Source organism: Hylobates moloch, unplaced genomic scaffold (genome assembly GCF_009828535.3).
Source record: "Hylobates moloch isolate HMO894 unplaced genomic scaffold, HMol_V3 SCAFFOLD_17, whole genome shotgun sequence".
Taxonomy (NCBI): domain Eukaryota; kingdom Metazoa; phylum Chordata; class Mammalia; order Primates; family Hylobatidae; genus Hylobates; species Hylobates moloch.
Genome location: NW_026652292.1, coordinates 31,170,676 through 31,184,452, shown reverse-complemented (window position 1 = coordinate 31,184,452; position 13,777 = coordinate 31,170,676). Strand labels below are relative to the sequence as shown.

The 13,777-nt window shown below is 47.2% G+C and overlaps 1 protein-coding gene across 2 annotated transcripts in view; it reads right to left on the bottom strand.

Moving 5' to 3' along the window:
• RAI14 (retinoic acid induced 14) overlaps window positions 1-12,185 on the bottom strand; it is a 175,710-nt gene extending 163,525 nt beyond the window's left edge. For both annotated transcript variants that reach the window (XM_032135982.2, XM_032135983.2), the window contains exon 1: window positions 12,035-12,185. The gene's annotated coding sequence lies outside the window, so the exon portion shown is untranslated. The remainder of the gene's footprint in view (window positions 1-12,034) is intronic.
• Between the last annotated feature and the right edge of the window lie 1,592 nt (window positions 12,186-13,777).

Here is a 13,777-nt window from a genome sequence, read left to right as displayed (position 1 = left end):
CCTCCCAAGTATCTGGGATCATAGGCGCGTGCCACCATGCCCAGCTTATTTTTGTATTTTTAGTGGAGATGGGGTTTCACCATGTTGGCCAGGCTCGTCTTGAACTCCTGACCTCAAGTGATCCACCCGTCTCAGCCTCCCAAAGTGCTGGGATTATAGGCGTGAGCCCACCCCTGTCTTGGCTGTCTTTCATAGCGAAGAAAGAAAATGCAGCCGGTTGTCCACGAGCCTCCTGGCTCACAAGTTCCCACATCCTCTGGGTGGCTGAGAAGAGGCCTCTGTGTATGGCTGTCCTCTCTCAGCAACAGAAGTAATTCCTTTCATGTTTGAAAAAGGATCAATCACCAATATGTCAGCTTTCATGGGAGGAGATGTTCAAATTACTTGAGTATTCTTGTCAAATCAAGAGCCTCCACGGAATCTGTGAACTCACCAACAAAGCCTGACAAACATTTGTTACATGGTTCTCACAGCCAAGGGCCTGGGTCCTGCACCTTTTCTGACCTTCGTGCTGCTGCTCAATGCCATTGGCCTCCCCTGGAACGCCCAATTTTTATCCTCTTCTTCGAGGTGAATTGTCCAAGTCTATACAAGTCTTCTGCACTTAAGACTTAGGAGTCTTTCCTCAAAAATCAAAAGTAGCCCAAGGAAATTCTGGATGGTAAATATATTGTTATTGGCTATAATTTATATGCCTATGTTTTAAATAGTTTTTTTCCAATGCATAATAATAATAATAATAGTGATAATAATGATAATAATAAAGGCTCAGGCAGGGCGTGGTGGCTCATACCTGTAATCCAGCACTTTTGGGAGGCCACAGCAGGCGGATTGCTTGAGCTCAGGAGTTTGAGACCAGCCCGGGTAACATGAGGAAACCCTGTCTCTACAAAAATACAAAAATTCACCAGGAGTGGTGGTACACACCTGTAGTGCCAGCTCTAGGGAGGCTAAGGTGGGAGGACTGCTTGAGCCCAGGAGGTCAAGGATGCGGTGAGCTAAGATTGCACCACTGCACTCCAGCCTAAGGAACGGAGCGACATCCTGTCTCAGAAAAAAAAAGAAATGTGAACATTTTCTCAAAATATAAAAATGATATCAATTCCAAATAACAATTATAATTAGCTGCACACAGGAGTCTCAAGGTCACTGCTGACCTGTGAGAGAAACAGAAAAGTATAATGTGTAGAAGCGCAGTGCTGAGCAGCCAGTACTAAGGTCTCATCCATCTCTGCCTCTCATTAACTGTCCCTTTCCAAGGGGCCATTTCTGTAGGCCTCAGCCTCATCTGTGAAAAGAACTCCCTCCCACTACCGCCACCCCATTGCCACCACTGACCGTCGCCTTGTACTGTCGCAGATTGTGACCATATCTAACCTGGCGAAAACTCTTAAGTCCCCGATGGCAGGGCTTGTCATTCATCCAGAGATCTTCTAATACCCAATTATCCCATCAACACATACTGGTAACGGGAAACCTGACAATGACGACGGCCAGCCCTGACCTTATTCGAGGACAGTCCAGCAGCAAAGTGCCTATGGCAGAGAAGGTGCTCGAGTCAATTACAATGACCCATCGAAAAAGCTTCTGTCAGGTCAGGTAGGCAGCCTCTGTTACAGGCAGGTCTGCAGCCCTTTTTGCTCGGTTTTTGACTGAAATGGCTTGAGGACGTCACCCAAGGTGAACGCTGATAGAAGCAGTTCTGAGTACAGCTGACGTGGCAGTCCCTTCCCCCATGCACAATACTTCCCACAGAAGCATGTTTTCCTCCAGAAGAGCAGGCTTCCAGCTGAGGGTCAGTTCCCCAACTAGAAGTGTGGCCCCGTCTTCTTCAGGTCCCCATCAAGACAGCCACATCAGGCTGGGGGGCCAAGAAGAAAAAGGCAAAGTGAAGAGCCAGTTGGGGACATTTCCCCACTGGGCTGAGCAGCCAAAGGCCTACCTGTGAGCCTAGTAGTACTGTCAGGGGGTGCCTGGGACAAATACTGTGAGCCTAGGAGCACTGTTGGGGGGCTGGGACATCTGTGAGCCTTGAAGTACTGTCATGGGGGGGCGGGATGGGGGGGCAGGACACCTGTGAGCCTAGGAGTACTGTCACAGGGGGGGGGCAGGGGGACATCTGTGAGCCTAGGAGTACTGTCAGGCGGGGTCCAGGACATCTGTGAGCCTAGGAGTACTGAGTACTGTCAGGGGGTGCCTGGGACACCTACTGTGAGCCTAGGAGTACTGTCGGGGGGCCGGGACATCTGTGAGCCTAAGAGTACTGTCAGGAGTTGCCTGGGACACCTACTGTGAGCCTAGGAGTACTGTCAAGTGGGACGTGGGACATCTCCTGTGAGCCTACGAGTATTGTCAGGCGGGGCCTAGGACATCTCCGTTCCCTCCTGTTAACCGCAAAACTGGAAAACTGCTGCCACCAAAAGCTGGAGACAGAGCAGACCCAGCTCCTTGGGGTGAGAAACTTAAGACTCATCTTTAGAATTCATCAGGTCTCTGTGAAATAGTCACACTACAAAGCCACCTTTTCATTGCATCTAAATTGCATTTTATTACATCCAATAGAAATAGATCCTAAAAATGGTCAATAGTATGTTGATTGGTTGACATAGCAACCGATGACTAGTTTTCAAATTGAGATTATAAAACTCACAATTATTACTTTTCACTCATGCATGATAGGTTATCAAACTGTGTGGGGGGTGGGAATAGCGGCACATGATAGAAGAATAAAGCCCTTGTAATTGTATTCTCAAACTTTGAGAGGTGGTCACTGTGGGTTCTTAACCTGGGTATTCCAAAGAAGTTTATAAATGGCCTTAGGGCAAGGAGTTCCATGAAACTCATGAGACTGATAAAAATTATGAATTTATAGCATCACTGTACATACATCAGTTTCTCCAAGGAAGAATGGTCCAAAACCCCCATCAGATTTGCAAGTGTCTGTCTGTGCCTCACGAATATTTAAGAATCACTGCTGGATGGTTTTCTTTGGTTTGCAAATGGATTCCTCTTAGACAAAAAAAAAAAGAAAGAAAAAAAGGAAAACACATTTCTCTGTGCTGCCCTAGTGCAAAAGGAGGCCTCTCTGGCCTTTTATTCTCCACCAGTTAATGCTGCCTGTTTTCTGAGTGTCTATCACTTCAGCCAGCAAAAGGAAGGGGACAGACTTAGTGAATGTGAAAAGAAGTAGATGCTGCTTGTTAGTTTTAGAGTTATTACCTCTTTGAAAAGAACATCTAAATTAAGCAAACTCATTGCAAAAACGTGGAACCAACCCAAATGCCCATCAATCAATAAGTAGATAAAGAAACTGTGGTATATACATATATATATGATGGAATACTACTTAGCCATAAAAAGGAGTGAATTAATAGCATTCACAGTGACCTGGATGAGATTGGAGACTATTATTCTAAGTGAAGTAACTCAGGAATGGAAAGCCAAACATCGTACGTTCTCACTCATAAGTAGGAGCTAAGCTATGAGGATGCAAAGGCATAAGAATGACACAATGGACTTTGGGGACTCAGGAGGAAAGGGTGGGAAGGGAGTGAGGGATAAAAGACTACAAATAGGATGCAGTGTATACTGCTCAGGTGATGGGTACACCAAAATCTCACAAATCACCACTAAAGAACTTACTCATGTAACCAAACACCCAGTTCCCCAATAACCTATGGAAATAAAAAATTTAATAAGTAAATTAATTAAGCAAACTGAATTCATCTGGAAATCGTAAGAAAAAAGAGTATCTTATCGATAACAATACCTAAAATAGATATGAAAAATTAAGTTGAGCTTTAAAAGGTAATATAATAAATAAGTGTAAGGGAAACTGGTTCCTTGATAATAAGCTTTGGTGTTCACTAAATGTCAATTTTTTTTCTTTTTTCTTTTTTTTTTTTTTGAGACAGTGTCTCGCTGTCACCCAGGCTGGAATGCGGTGGTGTGATCTTGGCTCACTGCAATATAAACATACTTTTTTTTTTTTTTAAAGTAGATACGGGGTTTTGCCATGTTGCCCAGACTGGTCTTGAACTCCTGAGCTCAAGTGGTCTGCCCTCCTCGGCCTCCCAAAGGGCTTGGATTACAGGCGGCAGCCACTGTGCCTGGCCTAAATGTCAATTTAAGAAAAAAAATAAAGAAATAAGGAAACAAAAAAAAAAGAGTCCATGTATTTCCTTCCACTGTACAGTAAGCTTCTTCGACTACAACCACCTTTTCTCACAACTAGATTCTGTTTCTTTAGAAGCAGGGATTAGCAAATCATGAGGAACTTCCCAAAGGTGTCCCCTTGCCCAGGTGTGACATATGGTCATGGAATTATACAGCAAGACTAATTTTCAGTGAATGCCATTCACTACAGAAGGGGCTGGCCTAGATCACCAGTAAGGTTAGATGAGGTGACGCTGATCACAAAAGCCCAGCTGGTGAATCAATCAAGACACGATGCACAAACTTCCGCAAAGAGTGGATAAAGAGGAAAAGTGTTTCTTTCACATCTTCTGAACTTCGACTTGGCACTTTGCTGCTGATTTCTGCCTTTCGATTATTGTTTAATTCTCCTCTAGACTAGGACAACTCTATGTCTGATGACCGCCATGAGGGGCTTAACGACCTCTGAGGCAGGAGTAGTTGAGAGATGTTAATCTCCTACTGTGTGGCAGATACTCTACTGGACACATAGAATATAAAATTGAAGAACAAGGCATGCTTCCTTCAATCAAATAGAAGAATGTACTGTTGTTTTCAAACACATGGTTAAGTCAGTAAAGTTACTTTTTATTTGTATTTATTTGTTTTTTTAGACAGGGTCTCACTCTGTTGCCCATGCTGGGGTGTAGTGGTAAGATTGTGGCTCACTGCAACCCTTGATCTCGTGGGTTGAGGTGATCCTCCCACCTCAGCCTCCTGAGTAGCTGGGACTACAAGAATGCACCACTATGCCCAACTAATTTTTGTATTTTTTGTAGAGACAAAGTTTCACCATGTTTCCCAAGCTGGTTTCGAACTCCTGGGCTTAAGCGATCTTCCTGCCTCAGCTTCTCAAAGTCCTAGAATTACAGGTGTGAACCACCATGCCTGGCCAAAAGTTACTTTTTAAAATACTGATTAGATTTGCTGATATCTCTCAGTGGGTCTTATGTCAAACACGAGGCTAATTTTTTTGTTCATTGTAGATGGCTGGAGCTAGAAAATTGACATTTGATGAACAATTTTTATCTTTTGTTGAACCACCTGTACTTTTCAGCTCATGACTAACTACAAAGGGAAGAAATATCTTTAGACTGGGCATGGTGGCTCACACCTGTAATCCCAGCACTTTGGGAGGCCAAGGCAGGCGGATCACTTGAGGTCGGGAGTTCGAGACCAGCCTGGCCAGCCATGGCCAACATGAAACCCCATCTCTACTAAAAATACAAAAATCAGCCAAGCATGGTGGCATGTACCTGTAGTCCCAGCTACTCGGGAGGCTGAGGCAGGAGAATTGATTGAACCTGAGAGGCAGAGGTTGCAGTGAGCCGAGATCACCCTATTGCACTCCTGCCTGGGCAACAGAGTGAGACTCTGTGTCAAAAAAAAAAAAAAAAAGGAATCTGTTTAAATTGTGCAACATTTTAATAATAGTCATATAATTCTATGTTTATGGTTTTCAGCTTAAAGTTTAACCCTATCCGGATCCATAATATACTGATTTCTTTCAATATCATTTTATTACAGAGGATACAATAAGAAATGTAAATGGTGTACTTCAGTATTCTAGTAATGTTTTAAAGGATATCATCAGTTTCGTATACCTAATATAGTTCACTGGGAAAAAAATCTAGACTCCTTTTCCCTATCACCATATAAAATACATCCAAGAGGCCTCTGATATATTTAGCTTTGTTTTGTCAACTCCTATACTCATCATGCAAGGTAGAAAAAATTCAGTTGGCTTCTAGTGAAATAATGCATTAGTGCTATAATAGCAAATGTTTTTTGTGCCATGAATTAAGGACTGTACGATGTGGCAATTCTTAGAGTATATCTAGGTACCTTTCTACATATTAGTTGCTCCAACATCTTCAGATTAAGATTCTCATTTTCCTTCCATCATGAAAAATACATCCCTCAGGCCGGGCGCGGTGGCTCACGCTTGTAATCCCAGCACTTTGGGAGGCCGAGGCGGGCGGATCACGAGGTCAGGAGATCGAGACCACAGTGAAACCCCGTCTCTACTAAAAATACAAAAAAATTAGCCGGGCGTGGTGGCGGGCGCCTGTAGTCCCAGCTACTCGGAGAGGCTGAGGCAGGAGAATGGCGTCAACCCGGGAGGCGGAGCTTGCAGTGAGCCGAGATTGTGTCACTGCACTCCAGCCTGGGTGACAGAGCGAGACTCCGTCTCAAAAAAAAAAAAAAGAAAAATACATCCCTCCTCCCCCTCCAAAAAAATCCTCATAGATAAAGGCACAAAGTCAGGGCAATGATGATGTACACTCTGCAACAATCCAACAAAATACACTTTTTGTTCTTAGAAACGCAGTGTGGACCGGGGGCAGTGGCTTATGCCTGTAATCCCAGCACTTCGAGAGGCTAAAGGAGGACCTTCTGAGCCCAGGAGTTCAAGACCAGCCTGGGAAACATAAGGAGACTTTGTCTCTGTAAAAAGTAAAAGAAAAACTAGGCAGGTGTGTTGGCTCGCGCCTGTAGTCCCAACTATTTGAGAAGCTGAGGTGGGAGGATCGCTTGAGCCCAGGAGTTCTAGAACAGAGCAAGACCCCATCTCAAGAAAAAAAGAAAGAAATGCAGTGTGCTTCATGTTGCTTGGGATGGCTGCTGGCCTGTTAGTGCAGATGTCGTGTGGAATACAGTCAGCATCTATTGGTTATGCATCTTCCACATTCATCACATTGGAAAACGAGGTTATCACAAAAGGAAAGGTGGGTGTGCTTCCAAGCACCGTGTTACTTATGTTTTCCTCTAAATTCAGGATTAGGCAAAATGTTGGGAGAAAAAAAGTCTGAACACATAAGTGGCTTGTAGGATAAATCACATAGATTTAAAAGGAGTAGTTTCCCTAGAAGACGTACGTTTTCTTACCCTGAAGGAACCTGTAAATATGAGATATGGTGCACTTAACAGCACCATTTAGGATATCCAGTAAGTGTTAAAGGCGAAATTCCAGAAAAAATCACAACAAAAAGCATATCCATTTGTTCATCAAACATCTGTTTACCTACTGGGGTCAACATTGTTGTAGACACCATGAATACAATAGTAAACAAGAGTGGCAAACCCTGTGCCTTTGTGGAGCTCATGATCTAGTACAGAATACTGATATAAATTACAGATTGAGTATCCCTAAACCAGGAATCTGAATCTGAAATGCTCCAAAGTCCGAAACTCTTTGAGCACCTACATGACACCAAAGGAAAGACCCACTGGAGCACTTCAAATTTTTGGATCAGGAATGTTCAACCATGTAATACAAATACTCCAAAAATTTTAAAAATATCCAAAATCTGAAACACTTCTGGTCCCAAGCATTCTGGAATAAAGAATACTCAACCTATACATGGCAAGCTAGAAGGTGGTAAATGCCTTGGAGGTAAATAAAGCAGGGAGGGACGAGGTTGCAGGCTGGACTGGAAGGAGGTGTCTGAGCATAACACCTGAAGGGTTGACACAGCCATGTAGACATCTAAGAGAAGTGCTTTCCAGGTAGTGGGAAGAGCACACGCAAAGGCTCTGAGGCAAGATGCCTGGCGATCCTTTTGTAGAATTCACGAGCATGATGATTGCATGTGTAACATGTGTCTGACATGAACTTAGGGAAAAAAAAAAAAAGAATGTGCCCAGCAATTTGAAGGAATGAGGACGCCAATGTATTTAAATGCCTTAAACTCCTTTCAGCCTGAGGGGTTACCATGAGGGGAAAAATGCGTCACTAACACAGCAACATTTTCACAGACTCTTCGAACAGGAATGTGCCTTTGTAAATGCTTATTCCTACCCCTTAATCTTACCAAAGAAATGAGGAAGAGGAGGTTGGGTGAGTAATCCAAGGTCACACGGCCAGTGAGTAGCTGAGAAAAGGTTTCTGCACAAGAATCCCAAACAGCACCATGAATTTGTCTCATGCTTCAATTTTACAATGAAGAGGCACTTTTTCTTTGTCTTTCTCTCTTTGAGTCGGAGTTTCGCTCTTGTTGCCCAGGCCGGAGTACAATGGCCGGCGGGATCTCGGCTCACTGCAACCTCCACCTCCCAGGTTCAAGCGATTCATCTGCCTCAGCCTCCCAAGTAGCTGGAATTACAGGCATGTGCTGCCACGTCCGGGTAATTTTGTATTTTTAGTAGACACGGGGTTTCTCCATGTTGGTCAGGCTGGTCTCGAACTCCTGACCTCAGGTGATCTGCCCACCTTGGCCTCCCAAACTGCTGGGAGCTGAAACAGGGTCTCACTCTGTCGCCCAGGCTGCAATGCAGTGGTGTAATCTAGGTTCACTGCAGCCTTGACATCCAGGACTCAAGCAATCCTCCCACCTCAGCCTCCTGAGTAGCTAGGACCACACACAGGCACACACCATGACACCCAGCTAATTTTTGTATTTTTTGTAGAGACAAGGTTTTACCATGTTTCCCAGGCTAGTTTTGAACTCCTGAGTTCAAGCAATCCTCCTGCCTTGGCCTCCCAAAGTGCTGGGATTACAGGCATGCAACACTACACCAGTCCCACTTTTCTTATTTAAAACAAAAAAAAAGAAAAAAGAAAAAAATAATCCAGCCAACTAATGTAATCTTAGAATTTAATCAATTTCACTTTTTTAGTCAACAGATAGCCAAGACCATACAAGCACCCTAAATATTTGTTGAAGAATGAATAATAAATGCAATATTACCTAAACTTCATTACCCAGCAACTAACTGAATAAGTGTGTAACAGAAAAATTTGTGAACAAGAAAACATCTCAGGATGTTTATTGTACAAACTGTTATAGTAAATAAGAAATAAAAATAAAAATGAAAATGGAAATAGAGTGTCACTCAGCAGAAAATGTGTAACAGTAAAAAACTAGGCCAGGCACAGTGGCTCATGCACTGTGGAAGGCTGAGGTGGAAGGCTCACTTGAGGCTGAGAGTTCAAGGCCAGCCTGGGCAACATAGTAAGACCCTGTCTCTACAAAAATGAAAAAAATTAGCCAGGCATGGTAGCATGTGCCTGTGGTCCCAGCCACTTTGGAGGCTGAGGCAGGAGGACTGCTTGAGCCCAGGAGGTTGAGGCTGTAGTGAGCAGTGATCACGACACTGCACTCCAGCCTGGGTGACACAGTGAGACCCCAGCTCAAACAAAAAACAGTGAAAAACCAAAAACCCTAACTTACTCTTGGCAAGGGAGTAAATATACTATACTTTTTTCATACACTGGGATTCTCTGTAACAGCTAAAGTGAATAAAGATCTATTAACACATGTATCTCGAAAACACAGTAAGTTAAAAATGCAAGCTATACATAGGTAGAATTATGCCATTTATGTAAAATGTTAAACATAAACTCACATGTGTTTTTTTGTGGATACACTGTAGTTCCAAACTTGTTGGGAACTATGTGCGCTAACTTCACATTAGAGGTTACCTGAGAATGGAGGCAAAGGAGTAGGAATAAATCAAATATTTAAGTTATAGTATGGATCAAAATAAAAATTATAATATTAACCTAGGAATAGAAACAAAAAATTTATATATTTTTTTTATATATTAGAAAATTCATATTTTTTTATTATTATTTGAGACAAATCTCTATCACCAGGTGGGATCATGGCCAACCGGCTCACTGCAATTTCACCTCCGGTTCAAGATTTTCTGCCTCACCTCCCGATACTGGATTACAGGTGCGCCACCAACCAATAATTTTTGTATTTTAAGAGACAGGTTTCACTGTTGGCCAGGATGGTCTGGCTCTGACCTCGTGATAAGTGCTGGGATTACAGGCATGAGCCACCGTGCCTGGCCCTTGTTTTTATTTTAAAGGATGAAAAAAAAGAACGAAGGAAGGGAGGGAGGGGTGGAGGAAGGAGAGGCAAAAGTTGTCTACTGCACTCTATTAATTCCAAGGCCCAGTTGTTCTTAACCTCCAAACCTGCTTCTTCACCTTTAAAGCCTAGGTGATAGTACGTGTACCTGCCTAGAATATGCTTTGAGAACTAGCAGACTGGAGAGAGAATTTCACTGTCAGGTTCACTACTGGTGGGCGGGACACTACATCATTCCGCCACGGAATCCCTAGGGGGCTCAGCATCCTTTCTTTCTCTTCAATTCAGAGAACAGTAATAAGATTTTCCAGCAGGGTTATAATCACACCACCACCACCACCACCACCTCCAAAAAGCCATAAAACAATAAATTCACTACTGAAGCGTCTCAGTGAATGGAGATGAAAACTGCAACAGCCCAGCATGGGATAGCTCTCCCAATCTCTGTTAGGCAAGCACTGGCTAAAAGATAAGAACTGGATCAATTTCCTCACATAAAATCGACTGTCTTACAAACCCAAGGGGGAAAAAAATCACAGTTGTTAGGCATCATTAAGAAAAGATTATTAGATTATATCCATCGGTAATAAAACTCCGAGCCACAGGGCGAACAGGGACCTGCAGGCTGGGGACAGAGCAGCCAAAATCCAACCTCCCTGTGATTCCCGACCTCTTCTCCAACTCTGTGCAAAGCCCGAGGAGGTGAGACTCTCTCCGCTAAGGCGAGCTTCGGCGATGTCCTAGTGATGGACAGTTCCTCTCTGCCAGGCCCCTGCAGCCTTGAGACCACATTCCTCAGAGATCCGGCAACGTTTCCCCATCCCAGGCAGCCGGGCATTCTCCTCTCCCGGAAGGAAGACGGAATCCCACCCCGATCACCCGTGAGCTGCGGCGAAGAGAAGCCGCTGGTCCCGAGGTGAGGGTCCTCGAGTCCGCAGATTCCCCTCAACATTTCTGGGAGTAAAGTTGGGCTTAGCCGGGCTCCTGGCAAATAAAGAGGAGCCTGGAAAGACAGCCATGCTCAGGCCCCCGTGAGGCCACTTCGGACCCCTCCACGCTGTGCTGGGCTGCATCTGCCTTAATTCCCCGTCTGTTGCTTCTCCAGGCTCTGAGCCGCCTCCACAAAAGGGGGATGCGAAACTCAAAGGAGTTAGCAGGTCAACCCTGCAAGCCGCAGAAACTAAACCGAGGACACCAACCTGCCCAAGAAGGCAGCGAAGGTGGTTGAGGACGACACCCCCACCCCCCACCCGCCACCAGGCACGGGTCGCGGGAGATGGCGGGCGCCTTGCTGGTGGCTCCACGTCCTCCTTCCTCCCTAAGTCCCGGCGGCCCCGAGTCTGCCCCAACTCCAGCATCCGTTCTCCCCGAGCTGCGGCGGGTAAAACAAGGCAGGGGGCAGGGGCAGGCCCAGAGGGGTCTCGCCCCCGCCCTTGGGCCGGCCGAGGGGTTCCCTGGATTCAGAGGAGGAACAATAGCGGACCCCGCGTCCCGGGAGCCACCCGGAGTCTCCCGCTCGCACCTCCCTCCCCACCTCCTCCAAGTTCAGCCGGGAGGCGGATTGGGCTCAGAAGCACCGACGCGGGGGGAGCGAGGCGCCGCGCGGGGAGAAGCAGGTGGGACGGGGCGCAGACTCCAGGGTGCACCTCCGGGTCTGCTCATTCATTCCCACCCGCGCTCCCTCCGCCGCGGCCCCTGCCCCGCGCCCCGCCTCAGCCGGCCTGCGAGTAGCGGAGGACCCGGGAAGAACCCTTCTCCTAACTTGGCCGGGTCTTCCCGCTCTACCCTCATCTCCACCTTCTTCTCCTTCCTCTTGTCCCCAGATCTGCTCTCCGCAGACAGTGGGCTGCCGGCGGTGGACCAGGGAGAGGTGGCGGGACCCCGGCTGCAGCCCCCTCAGCTGCTCCGCCAGGGCGCCGTCCCCAGCGCCTCCCGCGCCCGAGCTCCAGACACAAAGGCGGGGACACGAGCCCGGGACCCCGCGCCGGGAGCCTCCCAACTCCGTGCCGCGCACTCACCCCATCGAGGCGGCGGCGGCGGCGCTCCCAGGACCCCGCTGGCTGCTCCACCCCGCCCGCCGTTTCCCCAGGAAAACGCGGCCGCCGGGCTCGCTTCCTGCTCGGCTTCCTGCGCCGCGGTCCCTCCTCCTCCCCCGCTGCGGGGGTCAGTGGGCGCTGAGCTCCCGGGCTAGGCCGGCGGGGCGGGGGCAGCGGCAGCACCACCACGTGGCCGCCGGGCGCCGGCCCCCGCCGACCTGGATCCAGTGGGAGCGGGAAGGGAGGCGCTAACCATTCCCCTCCCATTCCACCCCGCGCGGCCCCAAATTCCGCGAGTCAGGTGACCCGGCCCCGGGCTCTGGCCGGGACCTGCGGGGGGTGCTCCCCGCCCTCCAGCCCCCGGCGCATCCCCCGGGCCCGCGCGTCCCGGCTGTTCGTGGCTTGCTTTTAGTCTCCAGGAGTCGTGGGACCCTTCTCCGCGGATCTGTTTCATCCTCTTAACCTGAAGTTAGTGGAAGCCCCCCACGCTCTGACCCCTGGGTTTAGGACGGATGAGATCCCAGATACTGTTTATTTCTGATTAACTTCCAAAGTCGTTTGTGGTAGTGGAGAGTGTTTCAAAGTTACAGATCCAAGCCCCTTCTGACCAGAATCTAAAAGGTTGTTTTCCAGAATCACTGAACAGAAAGTAAAGTAGAATGTGCTCACGTTCTCCGGACTGAACCAATTGGTTGAAGTGACTGTTTTCTAGCACTCACTGGGTGGCAAGGCAAGACTACCACCGTTCAGTGTTCTGCTCAGGAGTTAGGAGAAACCTACAGCCTGAACTGACAGGCGAGATTGCGCATGGGAACGCCTTCAAAATAGTGTCTGGGAAGCCACCGGGTACAGGCTCACTGCCCCAGGTCCCCGACAGCTTCTCTCTCTATCCCAGCCCACTAAGGCCCGACCTTTGAATTACGATGGACTCCACCATTAATTCCAAGGATTTCTTTTTTTATTTTTTATTTTTTTTATTTTTTTATTTTATTTTATTTTTTTTGAGACAGAGTCTCGCTCTGTCACCCAGGCTGGAGTGCAGTGGCGCGATCTCGGCTCACTGCAAGCTCCGCCTCCCGGGTTCACGCCATTCTCCTGCCTCAGCATCTCCGAGTAGCTGGGACTACAGGCGCCCGCCACCACGTCCGGCTAATTTTTTGTATTTTTAGTAGAGACGGGGTTTCACCGTGGTCTCGATCTTCTGACCTCGTGATCCGCCCGCCTTGGCCTCCCAAAGTGCTGGGATTACAAGCGTGAGCCACCGCGCCCGGCCCATTCCAAGGATTTCAAAGCTCTGTATCTACCTACTCATCTAATTTGGGATGGCTTTTCCATGCATTCTAGTCATGCTAACCAGCTGTGACTTCAGTTCTATTCACCAAAGCTCCTCCCTTCTCCTCGTTAGCTCTGCCTCCTTTGCTCAGGGAAGAAAGCTTTCTAGAATAAATAACGTATTGAGTTCTTTCTGGCATCTACTGTAAGTCAATTGAACTTAAGAGGGAAAAAAGGCCGATTCCAACAAAACTGAAATTCACCCTAACAGCTCAGTTTATAATGTGTCAGCTGCATATTAACATTTATATGGCAGATTTTACCTGTTCCCTCCCCCCACCCCATCCCCCTCTCCTTCCTCCCTCTCCCTACTAGGGAACAGCCTATCTCCCCTTTAACAGTTGAACTTGACAAACAAGGATCAAAAGTCTCGTAACTAGCTGCAGGGTCTTC